Consider the following 15,231-nt stretch of genomic DNA (forward strand, 5'->3'; position numbering starts at 1 on the left):
TTTAAGTCTTTGGTTCTTTTCATTGTGGTGATTTAGGCTCACATTTAACAGAAACCCACCAAATCACAATCTCAACTAATTAGAATACTTAAGACCAATAAAAAAAACTTTTTAGTGAATTGTTGACCTTCTGGAAATTGTTAATTTACTGTACATGTACTCAATACTTGGTAGGGGCTCCTTTTGCTTTAATTACTGCCTCAATTCGGTGTGGCATGGAGGTGATCAGTTTGTGGCACTGCTGAGGTAATATGGAAGCCCAGTTCTCTTACGAGAGCTCTCTCGTACTGCGTCTTAGCTAAGATGCTATGGGAAAAGTCTCTTTTCACGAAGTACTGAAGCAAAAAATTATCCTTAATTTTGTATTTTTGTAAAGCGCATTTGTAGCAGTACACAGTCATAGGCGAGACGGCTCGTTCGCTCATTGGCTTGTTCTGCGGCAACTGCACAGCCTATCGAGCGCGGGCTGATGCAACATCAGACAACTTCCCGCCGAAACGGGTGTGGCCCAACCTATAAAAGGAGCTCGAAAAGGCTGACTCACCTGATTTTTCATCTCTTCAGCGAAGCTCACGCATCGCTGGATCACGGAGGAAGCAAGCGCCGTCTGAGAAAGCACATCAGCAGGACGAGCCATTCTGAAGCTGCTGGCATCGCCGCCTTCCACTGCCGTTCCTGCTGCGCTATCCGGCGCCTATATCCTTTCAATTCTGTTATATCCAAGCTGTTCTTTATGTGTGTGTGTGTGTTCGCCCTGCGACACACACTCGTAAAAGAGCTCGCGTCTTTTTTAAGATGCCTTCCTGCGGCTCGTCAGAGCCCCACTCAGCGAGGGAGACCGGTACGTCATCTGTGTCTCCTGCCTGGGTGAAGATCATGCAGCGCTCGTGCTCGCTGACGGCGGATGCCCCCACTGCGAGCTGTTGCCATGGTGACTCTGAGGACTCGCCTGGCCTTTTTCTCTGAGCCTGCATTCTCCGCTGCGCTGAGGCGCCGTAAAAGCATCACTTCCAGCGGATTCCGGAACCGTCTTCAGCTCAACCGAGCTCGCCGGTTCGCCCTGCTTCACCGCCCCCCCCTGCATCGCTTCCCGGTGGGCAGCGCCCGCTGTTTGCCGGCGCGTCGTCCGAGGAAGTCGAGCTCAGGGCCGCGTCGGAGGAAGAGGACACGCGCTCTCTGCTAGCTTCGGGCAGTGAGGGCTGGGCGAGCTCCGAGGATCTCGCGCCTTCTGCTCAGAAGCCCAGCAGACGAGCTGACATCGAGAAGGAGCCGGGGCGAATGCTCGTGTTGGCCGCGATGAGTCTCGGCCGCGAGTGGTTTGCACCCCCCCTCTCGTTCCCGGCTGGATGGTATTTCCCTTTCGGATGAGCGTACTTCTCAAAGCCCGCCTCATTTCTTCCTGAGCTTCACGAAGAGGTGGCGAAGGCTTGGAACGCTCCATATTCAGCGCGAACTCGTTCGTCTGTCTCACTAGCATTCTCCACACTGATGATGCTAAAAACAGGAACTACCACTCACTTCCGCCGGTGGAACAGGCGATAGCGACGCACCTTTGTCCGCCCTCTGCTGGACGGCGGCAAAAGCGGTGTTGCCATCTAAAGCCTGTTGTGTGACGCTGCGTCGGCACTACTAACGATGGCTGCTTCATCGAAGCGCAGGTGTACGAGTTCTGCTGTGGCCGAGCTCTCACCCAAGCGCGCCGCTGTTTCAGTTCCAGGAATTGTGACTGTCTCAGCGTTTTCTGCAATGCGCAAGCCTGCACAGTTGCCCGCTTGCCTGCACACAAAAGCCGTTATCACAACAGCTTCAGCAACGCAGCTCGAGACCCCCGTTCTCGCTCTACCGGCCGTAGCCCCGCGCCGTGGGGACCGCGGCAGAGGATTACAGTGAGGCCGGGAGCCCCGAAGCCATCCTAGGAAAGCCATCTACGCATGCTGCATGACGCTGCGTCGGCACTACACACGATGGCTGCTTCATCGAAGTGCCGGTGTACGAGTTCCGCTGTGGCCGGGCTCTCACCTAAGCGCGCCGCTGTTTCAGTTCCAGAGATTGTGACTGTTTCAGCGTTTTTTGCAATGCGCAAGCCTGTACGGTTACCCGCTTGCCTGCACACAAAAACCGTTATCACGGCTACCCAGATATTTCCCGAAAAAGGTGTAATTTCTGGTGTCCCGGCCACGGCCGATGGTGTCCACAATCACTGTCACACGCGTCGTGGTTTCTGTAAAAACTAAACCCGTGCACATTCGTCCGGCCACGGCCGATGGTGCTATAAATGTAGTGACGATGCCCACTCCTCAGTGCCCATCTCCACATGTAAGCACAGCCCTGCACACAGGGCCTGCGCCCATAAAAGCGACTCAAGTCGATCGCGCACACTGCATAGTAAGCGTGCCCACCCCTCAGTGCCCACAATTACTATGTCACACGCGTCATGTGGTTTCTGTAAAAAAAAAAAAAAAAAAACCCCGTGCACGCTCGTCCGGCCACGGCCGATGGTGCTATAAATGCAGCGACGATGCCCACTCCTCAGTGCCCATCTCCACATGTAAGCACAGCCCTGCACACAGGGCTCGCGCACATAAGATCGACACAGATCGGTCGAGCGCGCCGCATAGTAAACGTGCCCACTCCCCAGTGCCCACATACACTGTCACATACGGCGCGTGGCTTCTGTAAAAACGAGGCCCGTGCACGTACGCTCTGCACAGGCAGACAGCGAGTTGAAATAAGCGCCGGGACGGGGTCGAGGAGGAGCGATCTGCCCGCTGTGATCAGCGCGCTCCCCGCTTCAAATGCGCAGCACACCCGAGCGCCACCGTTGCCCGGTCAACAGAGCGCGCTTCGCATCCAGCCCTTAGCCATTCATGCAGATGCATGGTCAGCGCTCCCAGGGGTTTCGGATTGGGTGCTAGGCATTATAAAGAGAGGCTACTCGCTACAGTTTTTTTCGACGCCCTCCGTGCTTTTCAGCGCGCGTCGAAACTACGGTCAAAACAGAAGTAGCACACATACTTCGGGCCGAAATATCAAAACTGTTGAGCAAAGGGGCTGTAGAGCCTGTGTCTCAAGCTCAAAGCGAGGGGGGGGCTGTACAGCAGATACTTTCTGGTGCCCAAGAGAGACGGGGGTCTCAGGCCCATACTGGATCTAAGACAGCTGAGCAAGGCATTGATGAAACGCAGTTTCAAAATGCTTACGACCAGGAAACTCCTTGCGCAGATTCGCAGAGGGGACTGGTTCCGGTCAATAGATCTGAGGGACGCGTATTTTCAAATACAGATAGCGTCAAACCACAGGCAATATTTGAGATTCGCCTTCGAGGGCCAGGCATACCAGTTTACAGTCCTCCGTGGCTCCTCGTACGTTTACAAGGTGCATGGATACAGCCTCTCAGACTCAGAGGCATACGAGTGCTGAATTATTTGGACGACTGGCTGGTTCTGGCCCAGAACGAGATTTTACTCGATCACCTCGAGAAGCTCGGCCTCAGTGTCAATTGGGCGAAGAGTTCGCTGAACCCCAGTCAGACGATCCTGTTTCTGGGTATAGTTCTGAACTCGTGTTCCATGACGGCGCGGCTGTCACCACAGCGCACGATGGGCATTCAGCGCACAGCAAGTTCTTTCCGCTGCGGCGCGACCGTGTCGCTCAAACACTGTCAAAAGATGCTGGGTCTCATAGCCTCAGCATCTCCGGTTCTGCGGCTGGGCCTGCTCCGCATGCGCCCCCTGCAGTTCTGGCTGAAGGCTCGGGTGCCGCGCAGAGCGTGGGCGTCTGGCCGGCTGCATTTCAAGGTCGATAAGAGCTGTGTTGCGGCTCTAGCACCTTGGACAGCGAACGGCTGGTACCGATCAGGTGTAAGCCTGGGGACTTCCCCGAGTGTGAAAATGGTGTCGACGGATGCCTCCACTTCGGGATGGGGAGCGCTGCTCGAAGGCAGACCGTCCTTTGGCCTATGGTCAGAACGGGAAAAGCTCCATCATATCAACTGCCTGGAAATGCTGGCAGTGGAGAACGCGCTGACGCGTTTTTGTCCCCATATCAAGGATCACCACGTCGTAGTCCGTGCGGACAACATGTCCGTGGTGTCCTACATAAATCGCCAGGGCGGTCTCGGGTCCCGAAACCTGTGCAGGCAGACGGAACGCCTCCTGGTTTGGGCTCAGCGCAACGTGCGCTCGCTGAGAGCAGTGCATGTGCCTGGACTGCAGAATCTGGGTCCAGACAGGCTGTCCAGAGGCAATGTTCCTACGGGCGAATGGTCTCTACACCCGCAAACAGTCCGGCTGTTGTGGGAGAGATTTGGCATGGCGGAGGTGGACCTCTTTGCGTCCCACGAAAACGCTCACTGCCCCGCGTTCTTTTCCAAGAACGAAAGTGCGCTGTCACGGAGATGGCCGTGCTGCCCGCTTTATGCGTTCCCTCCCGTCTCCCTCCTTCCGCAGGTGATAGAACGGGTGAGAGAAACGAGATGTTCAATACTGCTTGTAGCACCTCTTTGGAAGAACCAACCATGGTTCTCAGATTTGATGCAGTTAGCAGATGTCGCCCCGTGGCCGGTACCGTTGAGGAGGGACCTCCTCTCGCAGGCCATTGGCTCGATTTGGCACCCTCAACCGGAGTTGTGGTCCCTCCATGTGTGGGCGCGCAACGGTTACCCGCTGATCTCGCAGTGGGAGTGCTAAATACCATCACTCAGGCTAGAGCTCCGTCGACACGACGTCTGTATGCCTCGAAGTGGTCGGTGTTCTCCAGCTGGTGCACAGCTCGAGGTTATTCACCCCTTAGTTGTGAGGTGACGGAGGTCCTCTCCTTCCTACAGGAGCTGTTGGATAAGGGCAGAGCCCCATCCACGCTCAAAGTTTATGTGGCGGCCATCGCGGCGTTTTCTGAAACGGCGTCCGGTCAGTCAATAGGAAGGAACGATTTAGTCATCCGGTTCCTCAGAGGAGCTAGGAGGCTGAATCCTCCCAGACCTCCGTCAGTCCCTATGTGGGACCTCGCGGCGGTTTTGGAGGCCTTTAAGGGTCCCCCTTTTGAGCCTATCCAATCGGTTAGCCTTCTGCATCTGTCGTTCAAGACAGTATTCTTGTTGTCTCTCGCTTCTGTGAAGCGTGTGGGTGATTTGCACGCGCTCTCGGTGAGCCAGTCGTGCTTGGAGTTTGGGCCCAATGACTCAAGGGTCATACTCAAACCTAGGCACGGTTATGTGCCGAAATCCCTCAACACACCGTTTCGGGCTCAGGTTATTGCCCTGTCTGCCCTGCCGGTGTCAGGGGAGGATGGAGACTCGAGTCTTCTTTGCCCTGTCAGGGTTTTAAGAGCTTATGTGTCTCGCTCTGCGGCCTTTCAGCAGACGGAGCAGCTGTTTGTCTCGTTCGGTGGACGTTCCAAGGGAATGGCTGTTTCGAGACAGACTCTATCCAGATGGATAGTTGACGCCATAGCGTTAGCTTACGCTTCCAGGGGCCTTCAGTGCCCATTGGGCGTCAAAGCACACTCCACAAGAGGCGTCGCCTCGTCGTGGGCGTGGTCTACTGGGATCTCCTTGCAGGATATATGTATGGCGGCAGGTTGGGCCTCGCCGTCTACATTTATCAGGTTCTATAACCTGGAGGTCCCCGCCCTGCAAGCAAGGCTGTTGTCGGTATAGTCGAATCAGGGCCCTGAGGGGAATTCTGAGATCACGAGCGCTATGCGCTGCCGACTGTTATATGGGCAGTATTGCATAAGACTTATTGGTCTGATGTTGCATCAGCCCGCGCTCGATAGGCTGTGCAGTTGCCGCAGAACAAGCCAATGAGCGAACGAGCCGTCTCGCCTATGGCTGTGTACTGCTGCAAATGCGCTTTACAAAAATACAAAATTAAGGATAATTTTTTGCTTCAGTATTTCGTGAAAAGAGACTTTTCCCGTAGCGTCTTAGCTAAGATGCAGTACTTGTTCGCTCTTCTAGAGAGAACCGAGGTTACGTTTAGTAACCGAGTACGTTTTCTTTTACAGTGTAGTCTCTTGTTTCTCATTTTCCTCTTGACAATACCCCATAGATTCTCTATGGGGTTCAGGTCTGGTGAGTTTGCTGGCCAGTCAAGCACACCAACACCATGGTCATTTAACCAACTTTTGCTGCTTTTGGCACTGTGAGCGGGTGCCAAATACTGCTGGAAAATGAAATCAGCATCTACAAATGCTGGTCAGCAGAAGGAAGCATGAAGTGCTCCAAAATTTCTTGGTGAACGGGTGCAGTGACTTTGGTTTCCAAAAAACACAATGGACAAACACCAGCAGATGACACTGCATCCCAAATCATCACAGACTGTGGAAACTTAACACTGTTCTTCAAGCAACTTGGGTTATGAGCTTCTCCACCCTTCCTCCAGACTCTATGACCTTGGTTTCCAAATGAAATACAAAACTTGTTCTCATCTGAAAAGAGGACTTTGGACCACTGGGCAACAGTCCAGGTGTCTCATTTATAAACATTGTGTACACACAAAACGGGCATAGAAACATGTGTACGCAATTTTTCACACACATATCATGATTTATAAAAAATAAACTGGCCATAAATATGTACGCACCATACGGACATTCTAGACCATGCGTACAAACTCGTTTTTCCTGAAGTGAGAAAAGTATTGATGAAGTCAACTATTTTAAACTCTGTTTTCATGTCGATATACACATTTACCTTAAATCAGGGGTCACCAACACGGTGCCCGCGGGCACCAGGTCGCCCCCAAGGACCACATGAGTCGCCCGCAGGCCTGTTCTAAAAATAGCACTTGGGAGCTGCGTCTTAAATTCAATTTTATTCTGTTGCTATTTTTTTTAATCACACTTGAATTTATATATATTTAAAAATGACAATATCTTAAAAATATGTTCATTATACATGAGTTTAGATAAGTTTAGGTGAACTCTGACCTAATCTAGTTCAAAAATATTTTGCGTGAGACAAAACCAGTGCTGAGGGTGCGGGCGCGACGAAGATGGTAGCTGAAAAACATGGCAGAAAAAAGGAAGAAAACTTATCACTTTCACAACGAATGGGAGGAGGAATTCTTTTTTACGACTGTGAAAGAAACCTGCGTGTGTCTCATTTGCGGGGCGACTGTGGCGACGGCAAAGCGGCACAATGTGGAGAGACACTTCACTACGTGTCACAAAAGCTACCATGCGAACTACCCACCGGGAAGTGCACTACGGACAGAAAAAGCCCGTGAGCCAAGGCAGCTTTGGGTAAGTAACAGTCTTTTTTCACGAAGCCGATGAAAAAGTCACAAAAAGCAACCGAAGCCTCGTTTAGAGCTACACATTTTCTGATCAAGAAGAAAAAGGCATTTTCAGACGGAGAAGTTTTCAAAGAAGCAATGATGATAATTGCTAACACTGTACTTAAAGACGAGAAAAATGGAACCGATCTAATCTCCACTCTCTCTGACGTCCAACTGGGTGTCCCTACGATGGCTAGACGAGTGTCAGAAATGTCTGGTAATTTGGCCGATCAGCTGGACCGGGATCTGGCAGCGTGCAGCTGGTTTAGCATCCAGTGCGACGAGTCCGTGGACAGCAGCAGTACAGCAAAGCTGTTAGTTTTTATCCGGATGGTGTTTGAAGATTTCTCCACAAGAGAAGAACTGCTGACACTACTGCCATTAAAGACAACTACGAGGGGAGTTGACATTTATAACACAGTGAAGGAGTTTTTCGTGCAGAAAAAGGTACCATTGGAAAAGCTGGTAGCGGTGACTACAGACGGGGCTCCTGCTATGATCGGCCGACATGCAGGTTTCATCGCTCACTGTAAAAGTGACCCAGACTTCTCAAAATTTCTGCATTATCACTGCATCATTCGCCAGCAGGCCTTATGTGCAAAAGTGATCGGCTTTGGACACGTGATGACTCCCATTGTAAAAATCATAAACGACATCCGCTCCAAAGCAAAACAACACAGGATTTTCAAGGTGCTATTGGAGGAGATGTCAGCTGAATATGGTGACCTGCTTCTACACACAGAAATCCGATGGCTCAGCAGAGGACGAGTTTTACTTCGTTTTTTGTCACTTTTGGGTGAAATAAAAGAGTTCAAGCAGTCCAAAGGCGAAGACGTCTCAATGCTTGAGGACACAGAGTGGACACTTGACCTTACATTACTGGGAAACTAAACGACTTGAATTGCCAGCTGCAAGGCAAATGTAAGACTGTTGTTGATATGACAAGTGCTTTAAATGCATTTTAAGCCAAGATGAACGTTTTTTTCTGTGGATTTACAGAGAAAAAAGGTGCTGCACTTTCCCTCTGTGCAGTCGGTGCTGAAAAACAATGCTTCTGCATCTGAGACATTTGACAAAGTTGCAGAAAAGTACTGTGAAGTCATAAACAGACTTGGGCAAGAGTTTGAGAATAGGTTTTGTGACCTTCATCAGCTTGAGCCATGTGTGTCGTTCATTTCCAATCCTTTCATGAATGTGGACACAACATGGTTTGCTGAGCAACTAAGTGCAACGTTCAACTTGGATGCTGGACAGGTGGAGATTGAAATCATAACACTGCAAAATGACCTCCACCTCAAAGCCTACCAGGCTGCCCCAAACTTTTGGTCCCTTGTTGACACCGAGAAGTACAGTGGAGTATGCACAGCAGCTATGAAGGTTGCTAGCCTGTTTGGTTCAACCTATCTCTGTGAATCAGCCTTTTCTGACATGAACTTCATCAAGAACAAACACAGAAGAAGATCACGTGACCCATCGACAGCGATGCCAGCATAGGTTTCGGCTCTGCTCACATAATCTTATTTTTTTCAATAATCCTTTAAAACATTTGCAATACATCGACATCTATCTCATCATGATTCCTTCCCCAAGCAAAGAAACAAGGAAAAGGGAAAATGAACAATCGCCTATAAAGAAAAAATTTAAGGATTCTGCCATCTCCAAGGAAGAACTCGATGCTGCTATTGCTAATGGCATAAAGCTAGCCCTCCAAGAACAACAACGTGGTCTAGATTTGGCCGTAACCTCCGCTGTCAGGGAAGCTGTGGACTCCATTCTGGTCCCAGCACTACGTGACTTGCGAATGGAAATCCAAAAAACTAATGACACCGTGAAGGAGATCAGGAGTGAACTTGAGACGGTAGCCAAATCTAACAAACGGACTCAAGACCGTGTGGAATCTGTTCAGGCAGCTGCACGAGAGGACAGGCGATCGGTTATCGAACTAAAGACACAGCTAGACCAGCTCAATACAAAGTTGACAGACCTGGAAGACAGGGGACGAAGAAATAATGTAAGGCTGGTTGGCTTACCAGAAACAGTGGAGGGTTCGGATGCAATCGGCTACTTGAAAGATAATCTTCCCAAGTGGATACCCTCATTGGTTGGCAGAAACATTGACATTGAACGGGCACATCGTGTGTATGATGGAGGAGAGGCTAAGTCCAACAAGCCGCGCACCCTCATCTTCAGATTACTGCGTTGGCAAGACAGATCGGCTATCCTTAATGGGGCACGTCAAGTTTATCCAGTAAAGTATGCTGCTAATGGCGTGCGCGCATCATCCACTCACCTGCTCATGCCCCTCGCTCATTCTTCGGCGCCGACAGCCGGTGGTCAGAACACCGGCACTATCCTGTTCTTCCCCGATTATAGTCCAGCGACAACAGCAAAGAGAAAGAGCTTCAGTTCTACCATGAAGAAGGCCAAGGGCATGGGCCTGGAGCCATTCCTCATTTATCCTGCGCGGATAAAGCTGCAGTATAAAGGCGAAAGGAAGATGTTCGACTCCCCTCAGGCCGCCGAAGATTTTATCAACTCTCTTCCGCGGAGGTCTTCCCTTACACACGTACAGCGAGACGGTGGTTCTACTGACGCAGTGTCACACCCGACCAAAGAAATCAACAACGGTGATTCTCCTCATGACAGAGAAGGCAATTTAGTGGACATGGCGGAATAATCTTAGATAACAAACTATGTAGCAATGATCAAACTCCGGGTCTTCGCTCCAAGGTACGATTTAAGAACAAGTAATGTTAAGCAAAATTGGCCTTATTTACCCAGTTCGAGAGTTGACGAATGTATTCATTCTAGATGTTAGGATTGTGTGGGTTTATCTGATTCTATTGCCATGCGTTGGGGTGGATTGGTCACGTATCAGGCAATGTTTTTGTTCTTACAGACCTGCGGATTTCTTCCTGTGCGGTCTGTGTTTGCTTTTGTATATAGTTTTTCCCACCCCCTTCCCTACTCCTTGATAGAACAACAGCTTTGGGGCATCCGTACGGTAATTGGCAGGATACGCTTCTGTTATATCTTATACTAGCACGTTCATATTTTAAGACAAATCTTAGTGGTATATGTCGATGCAGTCACTGAATATATTATCACTCAATGAGAATGGCCTGAACTCCGCTATCAAGCGCACCCGTGTACTTGAGTATATATATCGTAAAAAGGTAGACATCGCCCTGATACAAGAAACACACCTAAAACAATGCGATGTGGCACGATTTCAAAATAAACATTACAGATTAATTGCATCATCATGCGCCCTAAATAAGACCAAAGGAGTATGCATACTTCTTAACCGAAAAATATCATGCAATATAAATATTACTGGAAATGATGAGAATGGAAGACTTGCTTTTGCCCGTGTTTGTATATTTAATCATAAATTAGCTTTCACATCCATATACTGCCCAAATGAGCCTGACAAAGACTTTTTTTCTTACATTGGAAACGTATTGTTAGAACAAAATGACTTTTCCTTAGTGGTGGGAGGTGACTTCAATGCAGTCCTTAATCCGTCTCTTGATAAATCTAATTCAGATGCAATAGGCAATCCTTCATCTATCTTATTGAAATCGCTTCTCAAAGATTTTAATCTTGTGGATATATGGCGTATACAGAATTCTACTGCTAGAGATTACACATTTTTCTCCAATAGGCATAAAACATTTTCCCGGATAGATCATATCTTTCTTAGCCCAACCCTTATTGAAGGACATACATCCATTAATATTCTACCAATTCTATTATCTGATCACTCTGCACTTTTATGCAACATCGATCTGCCCAACATTAAGACAAAGGCCCCCAGGTGGCGCTTAAATACATCTTTACTAACTAATTCTGGATTCCTTAGTTCATTAAAAGTACAACTAAAGGATTTTTTAGATACTAACACAAAGGAATGCTCTAATCCACAAGTTCTATGGGAGGCCACAAAGTGTTTTATTCGTGGTTTCTGTATTTCATTCTCCTCAGTTTTAGCTAAAACAAAAGCGTTCCAGATCACAACTCTTGAAAACAAAATAGAATCATTAGAGAATCTACAAAAACATAGCTTTTCAGATGACCAGTCTAAACTACTGGCCTCTCTCAAAGATGAATACAATACACTGGCCATATCAAAGGCGGAATTTATTTGGCATAGAACCAGACAAAGGTACTATTTTGAAGCAGAGAGGCCTAGTCACCTACTGGCTCTTATGCTTAAGGAATGTGAAACAAAAGCTCACATTCCAGCAATTAATACACCTGAGGGCAAAATTACCACTAACCCCCAGGCCATTAATAATACATTTTTAACATTTTATGAAAATTTATATAAATCCGAAATCTCTGATGATGATGCTACCAGTAAACATTTTCTTGACAGGCTAGAGCTTCCCTGCCTCAAGCAAACTGAGCAAGATGATCTGGAAGCTGCTTTAGAGCTGAATGAATTACATAGAGCTGCAAAATGTCTTAATAAAGGCAAATCACCCGGCTTGGATGGCCTCCCTCCAGAACTTTATTTAGAATTATGGGACATGGTGGGCACACTCATGCTGGATTCATTTAATTTTGCAATTAAAAATGGGACATTCCATAGAGATCAAAAAACAGCACTCATCACTTTACTCTTGAAAAAGGGAAAAGATCCCTTCGAGTGCTCTAGTTTTAGACCAATATCTTTACTTACAAGCGATCTTAAGATATATGCCAAAGTACTCGCTCTACGCCTGGAAAAAGTTATTCAGTCTCTAGTCAATGAGGATCAAACAGGATTTATCAAGGGGCGCTATGCATCTGATAACATGAGAAGGCTGCTACACATTATAGAGGCTGCGGAGACACACCCAAATCCTTGTGCCGTCTTTTCACTCGACGCAGAGAAAGCCTTCGATAGGATAGAGTGGAAGTATATGTGGGCAGTCTTGCAGCATTTTGGTTTCAAGCATAATTTTATAGCAATGATCAAGGCGCTATACCACTCACCCTTAGCATGTATTCTAACAGGTGACATAATCTCCTCTCCTTTTACATTGCAGCGTGGTACAAGACAAGGGTGTCCACTCTCACCACTTTTGTTTTGTCTGTCTCTGGAACCTCTAGCGCAAGCCATTAGGCAATCTACGGCTTCCCCTATGGAAATTGGTCATCATAATCATATTATATCTCTGTATGCAGATGATATAATTTTGTTCTTAGACAACTTTGACACCTCCATTCACCCAATTATTAAGGAATTCGATAATTTTAGCAGCCTGTCAGGCTACAAAATTAATTGGATGAAATCTGCACTTATGCCTTTAAATAATGTACACACTAACGTTCCTGTTCCCATCTATATTCAGCTCAAAAGCTCTTTTACTTATTTGGGCATTACGATATATAAAAACATACATAAAATTACTAGAGACAACTTCAACACTACGTTAAATAAAATAAAATCAGACATTCATAGATGGAGAAATCTAAAAACATCTCTTCAAGGTAGAATTAATACAGTCAAAATGAACATATTGCCCCGTTTCAATTTCCTTTTCTTTATGTTACCACTCTGCCCCCCTTCAAATTACTTCAAAGACATTCGTTCCATGATTTCCAGTTTTATTTGGGATGGTAGACGGCCCAGGGTTCGTCTGAATACACTGCAACGACCCAAATTGCTGGGTGGTCTAGCAGTACCAAATATTGAGCTTTATTATTGGTCATTTCAGATCAGAGCACTCAGCACATGGTTGGACCCACAGTCTAACACTGCATGGCGATTGATTGAATCTGCTAAGATTTTTCCGCACAAGCTGCAAGAAATACTATTCTCCAGTGTAGCAAACAAAACAATAAAAAACAAATTTGGGCCCATCATTGCTAACTCTATTCAAGTGTGGAAGAAAGCAGAACGGTGGATGGGCGGTTCACCTAAAGTCTGTCAGAACACGCCACTATGGCACAACCGGAATTTATTATGTGGCAACAAACCATTTAACCAACCATCTTGGTCATCCCTTGGGGTGAATACATTAGGTGATATATATGATACTCAAGGTCTTTGCTCCATTCAGGATTTAAGAACACGCTTTTCCCTTCCTGCTTCCTGCTATTTTGTTTATTTTCAACTAAGATCAGCCTTAAAAACATATGGAGTTCCATGGGACTCTCCTCTCCCTGTACATCCCATGTTGCAATGGATTGCACCATTACTGGGTAGACCTTCTGTCTCTCTAATATATAGTATTTTGATTCAGCATAGCGCTAAGGTTTTACCAATTGAATCAATATGGAACAGGGAGTTGGAGAGTTTAAATATAAACTTAGATTGGGAGAGAATATGGTGTAGTCTAAGCATGACTTCTAAGAACCTAGCCCACCAGCTAATTCACTTTAAAATCATACATAGAGCCTACATTACACCTTATAAGAGATTTCAGATGAAATTACAACCTACTCACAACTGTCATATATGTAACATTGCTTCACCTGGAACATTTTTGCACATGTTTTGGGAGTGTCCAGTTATCTCCAAGTTCTGGTTGCATGTTAATTCAGTTTTAGCAGATATACTTGACATTTTTTATGTTCCCAATCCTGGATTCTGTCTCCTTAATGATAATTCAGATATAGATCTAAAGCAAATTCAGCTCAAAATGGTATATGCCGGGTTTACCTCTGCAAAGAAAACAATTTTGAAAAACTGGTTCTTTCCGGATATGTGTATGAAATCGTTCTGGATCCATAGTCTTGTCAACATTGTCAACCTTGAACATACAACTGCACGACTTAATAAGGCGCGACCAGCAACTGTACAAGCTTGGAACTCCTTTTCATCTAAGATAATCTCTTGGACCAGAGTCAACAGCTAGGCAATCATAGTTGTGATACACCTGCCGAACATGTCTCTGTGATCTTATGCACTGTTTTACCATTGTGATGGTTTTATTTATTTATTTTTTTTTCCATATAGTTGCATATGATTTTGGATATGTCTGTAACCCCCCCCCCCCCCCCCCCCCCCTTTGGAAAGCAATAAAAATGTTGATCACAAAAAAAAAAGAACAAACACAGAACACGCCTCACTGATGCACATCTGAAAGACTCACTCACAGTTGCAGTGTCAAGTTACACACCAGATTACAATACACTGGTGAACAGCATGCAATGCCAGTCTTCCCACTAAAAAAGAAACAGATACCAGATGTTGTCAGTGGCAACATGGCAGTGTCATGGCGAAGATTAAAATAAGGAAGAATTGTGTTCAATTTAAAAGTGTGTTAAAAAAATGCTGATTTGGTCCTTAGTTCAAAATGTGACTATTTAAAAATATGTAAGTTGATTTTTCTAACATTAATAATTGATAACTATTTGAAACAACATAGTTCATGATTTGTTAAAAGGGTTTGTCAGTGGCTAGTGAAAATGGGACATTTTTCCCTTTTAAAATATTGAAGAATTGTTCAATTTAAAAAGTGTTTTAAAAAATGCCACAGATTTGGTCATTAGTTCAAAATGTGACAAGATTTATTTAAAAATATGTAAGTTGATTTTTCTAACATTACATAATTGATAACTTTTTGAAACAACATAGTTCATGATTTGTTAAAAGGGTTTGTCAGTGGCTTGTGAAAATGGGACATTTTTCCTATGAAATGTAGTGATGTAAGTGATCATCTAAAAATGTAACAATTACTGATATTAAAGTGCTGAATATTGATATCTGTTTCCCTCCTTATTGTTATTGTTGCTAATTATTGTGAGAAATCATTTACGTGATTAGTGTCTTCACATTGATGATTATTATTAATAATGTATAACTAAAGGCAAACTGAGCAAATTTGTTATTTCAGAAGAGCGTATCAAACTGGTAGCCCTTCGTATGACTCAGTAACCATGAAGTAGCTCTCAGTTTCAAAAAGGTTGGTGACCCCTGCCTTAAATACTCCACTCATATTAATGAAGATAATCT

Source organism: Carassius carassius, chromosome 20 (genome assembly GCF_963082965.1).
Source record: "Carassius carassius chromosome 20, fCarCar2.1, whole genome shotgun sequence".
Taxonomy (NCBI): Eukaryota; Metazoa; Chordata; class Actinopteri; order Cypriniformes; family Cyprinidae; genus Carassius; species Carassius carassius.